Below are 9,332 nucleotides of genomic sequence, written 5' to 3'. Positions count from 1 at the left end.
ACACCAACAATTGTTAGCCGTGTGCAGCGCCCCCTCCACAGTTTACGCATCCGGTCATATTGTCGTAGTGCTTAGGCGAAGCCCTGCGCGGATCACTTCACCATCACTGTCACCACGCCGTCGTGCTGACGAAACTCTCCCTCGACACTTTGCTGGATCAAGAGTTCAAGGGACGTCATCGAGCTGAACGTGTGTAGAACTCGGAGGTGCCGTACATTCGGTGCTTGATCGATCGGAACGAGAAGAAGTTCGACTACATCAACCGCGTTGTCAAACGCTTCCACTTTCGGTCTACGAGGGTACGTGGACAGACTCTCCCCCTCTCATTGCTATGCATCTCCTAGATAGATCTTGCGTGAGCGTAGGAAAATTTTGAAATTGCATGCTAGTTTCCCCAACAGTGGCATTCGAGCCAGGTTTATGCGTGGATGATATGCACGAGTAGAACACAACGGGTTGTGGGCAATCATAGTCACACTGCTTACCACCAATGTCTTATTTTGATTCCGCGGTATTGTTGGATGAAGCGGCCTGGACTAACCTTACATGACCATGTTAATGAGACCGGTTCCACCGAGAGACATGCAACTTGTTGCATAAAGGTGGCTGGCGGGTGTCTGTTTCTCCAACTTTAGTTGAATCGAATTTGACTGTGGCTGGTCCTTGTTGAAGGTTAAAACAACAAACTTGATGAACCATCATTGTGGTTTTGATTCTTTATGGTTATCGCTTTATTGTATGAAATGCAATCGCCATGTAATTGCTTTACTTTATCACTATGCATTAGCGATAGTTGTAGAAGCAATAGTTGGCGAGATGAAAACGATGCTACGATGGAGATCAAGGTGTCAAGCCGATGATGATGGAGATCATGACGGTGCTTTGGAGATGGAGATCAAAGGCACAAGATGATGATGGCCATATCATGTCATATATTTTGATTGCATGTGATGTTTATCTTTTATGCATCTTATTTTGCTTAGTACGGCGGTAGCATTATAAGATGATCCATCACTAAATTTCAAGCTATAAGTGTTCTCCCTGAGTATACACCGTTGCGATAGTTCGTCGTGCCGAGACACCACGTGATGATCGGGTGTGATAAGCTCTACGTTCACATACAATGGGTGCAAGACAGTTATGCACATGTGGAATACTCGGGTTAAACTTGACGAGCCTAGCATGTATTGACATGGCCTCGGAACACTGGAGACCGAAAGGTCGAACGTGAATCATATAGTAGATATGATCAACATAGATATGTTCACCATTGAAAACTACTCCATCTCACGTGATGATCAGACATGGTTTAGTTGATTTGGACCACGTGATCATTTAGATGACTCGAGGGATGTCTATCTAAGTGGGACTTAAGTAATATGATTAATTGAACTTAATTTATCATGAACTTACTCCTGATAGTATTTGCATATCTATGTTGTAGATCAATAGCTGATCGCTCTCTAACTATAGTGCCAGAAAAGCTTCTGTCTGCTAGGACTACGTTGGTATTTCCCAAAAGATGAAGGGATGATGCAGCACAGCGACGGTAGGTATTTCCCTCAGTGAAGAAAGCAAGGTTATCGAACCAATCGGAGAACCAAGCAACACAACGTAAACAGCACCTGCACACAAATAACAACACCTTGCAACCTGACGTGTTAAAGGGGTTGTCACTCCCTTTTGGGTAATGATGCCAGAAAATTGTAGTAGATTGAAATAATAGATCGCAAATAATATAAAGTGCAACAAAGTATTTTTGTATTTTGGTTTAACAGATTTGAATAAAAATGCAAAGGAAAAGTAGATTGCAAGCTAATATATGAGGAAGAAGACCCGGTGGTCGTAGGTTTCACTAGTGGCTTCTCTCGAGAAAGATAGCAAATGGTGGGTAAACAAATTACTGTTGGGCAATTGATAGAACCTCAAATAATTATGACGATATCCAGGCAATGATCATTACATAGGCCTCACGTCCAGGATTAGTAGACCGACTCCTGCCTGCATCTATTACTATTAGTCCACACATCGACCGCTATCCAGCATGCATCTAGTGTATTAAGTTCATGGAAAAACAGAGTAATGCAATAAGAATGATGACATGATGTAGACAAGATCGGTTTATCTATTGCGTAGATATAGATCCTGTCTTTTTATCCTTAGTAGCAACGATACATACATGTTGGTTTCCTTTCTGCCACTAGGATCAAGCACTGTAAGATCGAACCCACTACCGGGAAGCTCTTCCCATTGCAAGATAAATAGATCAAGTTGGCCAAACAAAACCCAAATATCGGAGAAAATACGAGGCTATAAGAGATCAAAGAAACTCAAATAACTTTCATGGATATAAAAAGATATGATTGATCATAAACTCAAAGTTCATCAGATCCCAACAAACACACCGCAAAAAGAGTTACATCATATGGATCTCCAAGAGACCATTGTATTGAGAATCAAGAGAGAGAGAGATGAAGCCATCTAGCTACTACTACGGACCCGAAGGTCTACAAAGAACTACTCACGCATCATCGGAGATGAAGGAAATATGCCCTAGAGGCAATAATAAAGTTGTTATTTATATTTCCTTATATCATGATAAATCTTTATTATTCAAGCTAGAATTGTATTAACCGGAAACTTAATACATGTGTGAATACATAGACAAAGATGGTTAAGTTTCCTAGCCATAGACATGAGTTGTCATTTGATGAACGAGATCACATCATTAGAGAATGATGTGATTGACATGACCCATCCGTTAGCTTAGCACTATGATTGTTTAGTTTATTGCTATTGCTTTCTTCATGACTTATACGTGTTCCTATGACTATGAGATTATGCAACTCCCAAATACTGGAGGAACACTTTGTGTGCTATCAAACATCACAACGTAACTGGGTGATTATAAGATGCTATACAGGTGTCTCCGATGGTGTTTGTTGAGTTGGCATAGATCGAGATTAGGATTTGTCACTATGATTGTTGGAGAGGTATCTCTGGGCCCTCTCGGTAATGCACATCACTATAAGCCTTGCAAGCAATGTGACTAATGAGTTAGTTACGAGATGATGCACTACAGAACGAGTAAAGAGAGTTGCTGGTAACGAGATTGAACTAAGTATGATGATACCGACGATCGAGTCCCGGGCAAGTAACATACCGATGACAAAGGGAACAACGTATGTTGTTATGCGGTTTGACCGATAAAAATCTTCATAGAATATGTAGGAACCAATATGAGCATCCAGGTTCCGCTATTGGTTATTGACCAGAGATGAGTCTCAGTCATGTCTACATAGTTCTTGAACCCGTAGGGTGCGCATGCTTAATGTTCGATGACGATATGTATTGTGAGCTATGTGATTTGATGTACCGAAGGTTGTTCGGAGTCCCAGATATGATCATGGACATGCTGAGGTGTCTCAAAATGGTCGAGACATAAAGATTGATATATTGGAAGGTTATGTTTGGACACCGGAAAGGTTTCACATAGGTTCGGGCATTTTCCGGAGTACCGGGGGGTTACCGGAACCCCCCCCCCCGCCTTCATGGGATTTAGTGGAAGATATGAGGAGGCAGACAAGAGGAGGGGCGCGACCCACAAGCCCAATCCAAATTGGGGAGGGGGGCTGCCCCCTTTCCTTCTTCCCATCTCCCCTTTCCTTCCCCTGCTAGTTGGCCTAGGAAAGGGGGAACCTACTCCTAGTAGGAGTAGGATTTCCCCCTTGGGGCGCGCCCTATGAGGCCGGCTGGCCCCCTCCTCCACTCCTTATATACGGGGGAGGGGGGCAACCCATAGACACACAAGTTGATTTCTTAGCCGTGTGCGGTGCCCCCCTCCACAGATTTCCACCTCGGTCATATTGTCGTAGTGCTTAGGCGAAGCCCTGCGTCGGTAACTTCATCATCACCGTCAACATGTCGTCGTGCTGACCAAACTCTCCCTCAGCCTCAGCTGGATCTAGAGTTCGAGGGACGTCACTAAGCTGAACATGTGCAAATTGCGGAGGTGCCATGAGTTCGGTACTTGATCGGTTGGATTACGAAGACGTTCGACTAGATCAACCGTGTTACTTAACGCTTCCTCTTTTGGTCTACGAGGGTACGTGGACACACTCTCCCCGCTTGTTGCTATGCATCTCCTAGATAGATCTTGCGTGATCGTAGGAATTTTTTTGAAATATTGTGTTCCCCAACAGAAGCATCCGAGCCAGGTCTATGCGTAGATGTTATATGCACGAGTAGAACACAAAGGAGTTGTGGGCGTGAGTATATACATATTGCTTGCTGTCACTAGTTGTTTCTTGATTCGGCGGTATTGTTGGATGAAGCGGCCCGGACCGACATTACATGACTGCATTCATGAGACTGGTTCTACCGATGTGCTTTGCATGCAGGTGGCTGGCGGGTGTCTGTTTCTCCAACTTTAGTTGAATCGGATTCAATGAACAGGGTTCTTTCTGAAGATCAAAAAGCAATCACTATACCATGTTGTGGTTTTGATGTGTAGGTAATATCGGTTCTTGCTAGAAGCCCGTAGCAGCCACGTAAAACTTGCAACAACAAAGTAGAGGACGTCTAACTTGTTTTTGCAGGGCATGTTGTGATGTGATATGGTCAATACGTGATTATATAAATTATTGTATGAGATGATCATGTTTTGTAACACAATTATCGGCAACTGGCAGGAGCCATATGGTTGTCGCTTTATTGTATGAAATGCAATCGCCATGCAATTGCTTTACTTTATCACTAAGCGGTAGCGGTAGTCGTAGAAGCCATAGTTGGCGAGACAACAAAGATGCTTCGATGGAGATCAAGGTGTCAAGCCGGTGACGATGGTGATCATGACGGTGCTTTGGAGATGGATATCAAAGGCATGAGATGATGATGGCCATATCATACCACTTATTTGATTGCATGTGATGTTTATCCTTTATGCATCTTATTTTGCTTAGTACGGCGGTAGCATTATAATAGGATCTCTCACTAAATTTCAAGGTACAAGTGTTCTCCCTGAGTATGCACCGTTGCTACAGTTCATCGTGCCGAGACACCACGTGATGATCGGGTGTGATAAGCTCTACGTTCACATACAATGGGTGCAAGCCAGTTTTGCACACGCAGAGTACTCGGGTTAAACTTGACGGGCCTAGCATATGCAGATATGGACTTGGAACACTGAGACGGAAAGGTCGAGCGTGAATCATATAGTAGATATGATCAACATAGTGATGTTCAGCATTGAAAACTACTCCATCTCACGTGATGACCGGACATTGTTTAGTTGATATGGATCATGTGATCACTTAGATGATTAGAGGGATGTCTATCTAAGTGGGAGTTCCTAAATAATAAGATTATTTGAACTTTAATTTGTCATGAACTTAGTACCTAATAGTATTTTGCATGTCTATGTTATTGTAGATAAATGGCCCTGCTGTTGTTTCGTTGAATTTTAATGTGTTCCTAGAGAAAGCTAAGTTGAAAGATGATGGTAGCAACTACATGGACTGGGTCCGTAACTTGAGGATTATCCTCATTGCTGCACAGAAGAATTACATCCTGGAAGCACCGCTAGGTGCCAAACCCGTTGCAGGAGCAACTCCAGATGTTATGAACACCTGGCAGAGCAAAGTTGATGACAACTCGATAGTTCACTGCGCCATGCTTTACGGCATAGAACCGAGACTTTAACAACGTTTTGAACGTCATGGAGCATATGAGATGTGATACATCCATTTTGCATCATGCTTTTATATCAATATTTATTGCATTATGGGCTGTTATTACACATTATGTCACAATACTTATGCCTATTCTCTCTTATTTTACAAGGTTTACATAAAGAGGGAGAATGCCGACAGTTGGGATTCTGGGCTGGAAAAGGAGTAAATATTAGAGACCTATTCTGCACAGCTCCAAAAGTCCTGAAACTTCACGGAAGTCATTTTCAGAATATATAAAAAATACTGAGCGCAAGAAGTTCCAGAGGGGGGCCACACCCTGCCCACGAGGGTGGGGGGCGCGCCCTACCCCCTGGGTGCGCCTCCCTGCCTCGTGGCCCCCCTAGTGTCCCTCCGATGCCCATCTTCTGCTATATGGAGTCTTTCGATGAGGAAAAAATTATAAGCCAGCTTTCGGGATGAGACTCCGCCGCCACGAGGCGGAACCTTGGCAGAACCAATCTAGGGCTCTGGCGGAGCTGTCCTGCCGGGGAAACTTACCTCCGGGAGGGGGAAATCATCACCATCTTCATCACCAATGATCCTCTCATCGGGAGGGGGTCAATCTCCATCAACATCTTCACCAGCACCATCTCTTCTTAAAACCTAGTTCATCTCTTGTATCCAATTCTTGTCTCTAAGTCTGGGATTGGTACCTGTGGGTTGCTAGTAGTGTTGATTACTCCTTGTAGTTGATGCTAGTTGGTTTATTTGGTGGAAGATCATATGTTCAGATCCTATATGCATATTAATACCCCTCTGATTATGAACATGAATATGCTTTGTGAGTAGTGACGTTTGTTCCTGAGGACATGGGAGAAGTCTTGCTATTAGTAGTCATGTGAATTTGGTCTTCGTTCGATATTTTGATGAGATGTATGTTGTCTATCCTCTAGTGGTGTTATGTGAACGTTGACTACATGACACTTCACCATTATTTGGGCCTAGAGGAAGGCATGGGGAAGTAATAAGTAGATGATGGGTTGCTAGAGTGACAGAAGCTTAAACCCTAGTTTAAGCGTTGCTTCGTAAGGGGCTGATTTGGATCCACATGTTTCATGCTATGGTTAGGTTTACCTTAATACTTTTGTTGTAGTTGCGGATGCTTGCAATAGAGGTTAATCATAAGTGGATTGCTTGTCCAAGTAAGGACAGTACCCAAGCACCGGTCTGCCCACATACCAAATTATCAAAGTACTGAACGCGAATTATATGATCGTGATGAAACCTAGCTTGGCGATAATTCCCATGTGTCCTCGGGAGCGCTTTTCTCTATATAAGAGTTTTTGCAGGCTTGTCCTTTGCTGCAAAAGGTATTGGGCCACCTTGCTGCACTTTATTTACTTTTGTTACTTGTTGCTCTTTACCAATTATCTTATCACAAAACTATCTGTTACCTACAATTTCAGTGCTTGCAGAGAATACCTTGCTAAAAACCGCTTATCATTTCCTTCTGCTCCTTGTTGGGTTCGACACTCTTAATTATCGAAAGGACTACGATAGATCCCCTATACTTGTTGGTCATCAAGACTCTTTTCTAGCGCCGTTGCCCGGGAGTGAAGCGCCTTTGGTAGGTGGAATTTGGTAAGGAAAAATTTATATAGTGTGCTGAAATTTACTGTCACTTGTTACTATGGAAAGTAATCCTCTGAGGGGCTTGTTCGGGGTATCTTCACCCCGACCAGTAGAGCAAAGAGTTCGGGGTATCTTCGGGTATGATAGAAAAACTGCTAGCTAATCCTTTTGCAGGAGACGGAACAATGCATCCTTATGAGCACCTAATATATGTGATGAAGTTTGTGGATTATTTAAGCTTGCAGGTGTGCCCGATGATGTTATTAAGAAGAAGGTCTTCCCTTTATCTTTGAAGGTAGATGCATTGACATGGTATAGGCTATGTGATGATATGGGATCATGGAACTACAAATGATTGAAATTGGAATTTCATCAGAAGTTTTATCCTATGCATCTTGTTCATCGTGATCGCAATTATATATATATATATATATATATATATATATATATATATATATAAATTTTGGCCTCGCGAAGGAGAAAGCATCACTCAAGCTTGGGGGAGGCTTAAATCAATGTTATATTCATGCCCCAATCATGACCTCTCAAGAGAAATAATTATTCAAAATTTATATGCTCGGCTTTCTGATAACAATCGCACCATGCTCGATACTTCTTGTGCTGGCTCTTTTATGATGGAGACTATTGAATTCAAATGGGATTTGTTGGAAAGAATTAAACGCAACTCTGAAGATTGGGACCTCGACGAAGTATGACACCTAAGTTTGATTGTGTTAAATCTTTTATGGATACCGATGTTTTCTGTAAATTTAGCACTAAATATGGACTTGACTCTGAAATAGTAGCTTCTTTCTGTGAATCTTTTGCTACTCATGTTGATCTCCCTAGGGAGAAGTGGTTTAAATATCATCCTCCCATAGAAGTAAAAGTAGCTGCACCTATTAAAGTTGAAGAAAAGACTGTCACTTATAATGATCCTACTGTTCCTACTGCTTATGTTGAGAAACCACCTTTTCCTGTTAGGATAAACGATCATGCTAAAGCTTCAACTATGGTTCATAAAAGCAATATTAGAACCTATACACCTCCTAAGCAAGTTAAAGTTGAACCTAATATTTCTATTGTTAAAGATCTCTTGTCTGATAATATTGATGGGCATGTTATTCATTTCTGTGATGAGACTGCTAGAATTGCTAAACCTTGTGCTAAAGATAAACATAGACCCGTGGTAGGCATGCCTATTATTTCTGTTAAAATAGGAGATCATTGTTATCATGGATTATGTGATATGGGTGCCAGTGCTAGTGCTATAACTATTGACTTATACAAAGAAATTATGCATGATATTGCACCTGCTGAGTTAGAAGATATTGATGTCACAATTAAACTTGCCAATAGAGATACTATTTCACCAATGGGGATTGTTAGAGATGTTGAAGTCTTGTGTGGGAAAACTAAATATCCTGCTGATTTTCTTGTTCTTGGTTCCCCACAAGATAGCTTTTGTCCCATTATATTTCGTAGACCCTTCTTAAAGATTGTTAATGCTAAGATAGATTGCAAAAAGGATGTTGTTACTATTGGTTTAGGTGATATGTCTCATGAATTTAATTTCTCTAAATTTCGTAGACAACACCGTGAAGAGGAATTGCCTAGTAAAGATGAAATTATTGGTCTTGGTTCTATTGCCGTGCCTCCTAGTAATCCTTTAGAACAATATTTTCTAGACCATGAAAATGATATGTTTATGAATGAAAGAAGGGAAACAGATGAAGTATTCTTTAAATAGGAACCCATCCTGAAACACAATTTGCCTGTCGAAATCCTAGGGGATCCTCCTCCACCCAAGGGTGATCCCGTGTTTGAGCTCAAACCGTTACCTGATACTCTTAAATATGCTTATCTTGATGAGAAAACGATATATCGTATTATTATTAGTGCTAACCTTTCAGAGCATGAAGAAGAGAGATTATTGAAAACTCTGAAGAAGCACCGTGCTGCTATTGGATATCCTCTCGATGATCTTAAGGGCATTAGTCCCACACTATGTCAACACAAAATAAATTT

The sequence above is a fragment of the Triticum aestivum genome, chromosome 5A, assembly GCF_018294505.1.
Source record: "Triticum aestivum cultivar Chinese Spring chromosome 5A, IWGSC CS RefSeq v2.1, whole genome shotgun sequence".
Lineage (NCBI taxonomy): Eukaryota > Viridiplantae > Streptophyta > Magnoliopsida > Poales > Poaceae > Triticum > Triticum aestivum.
The sequence above is the reverse complement of the archived record's forward strand: the minus strand, read 5'-3'. Positions refer to the sequence as shown.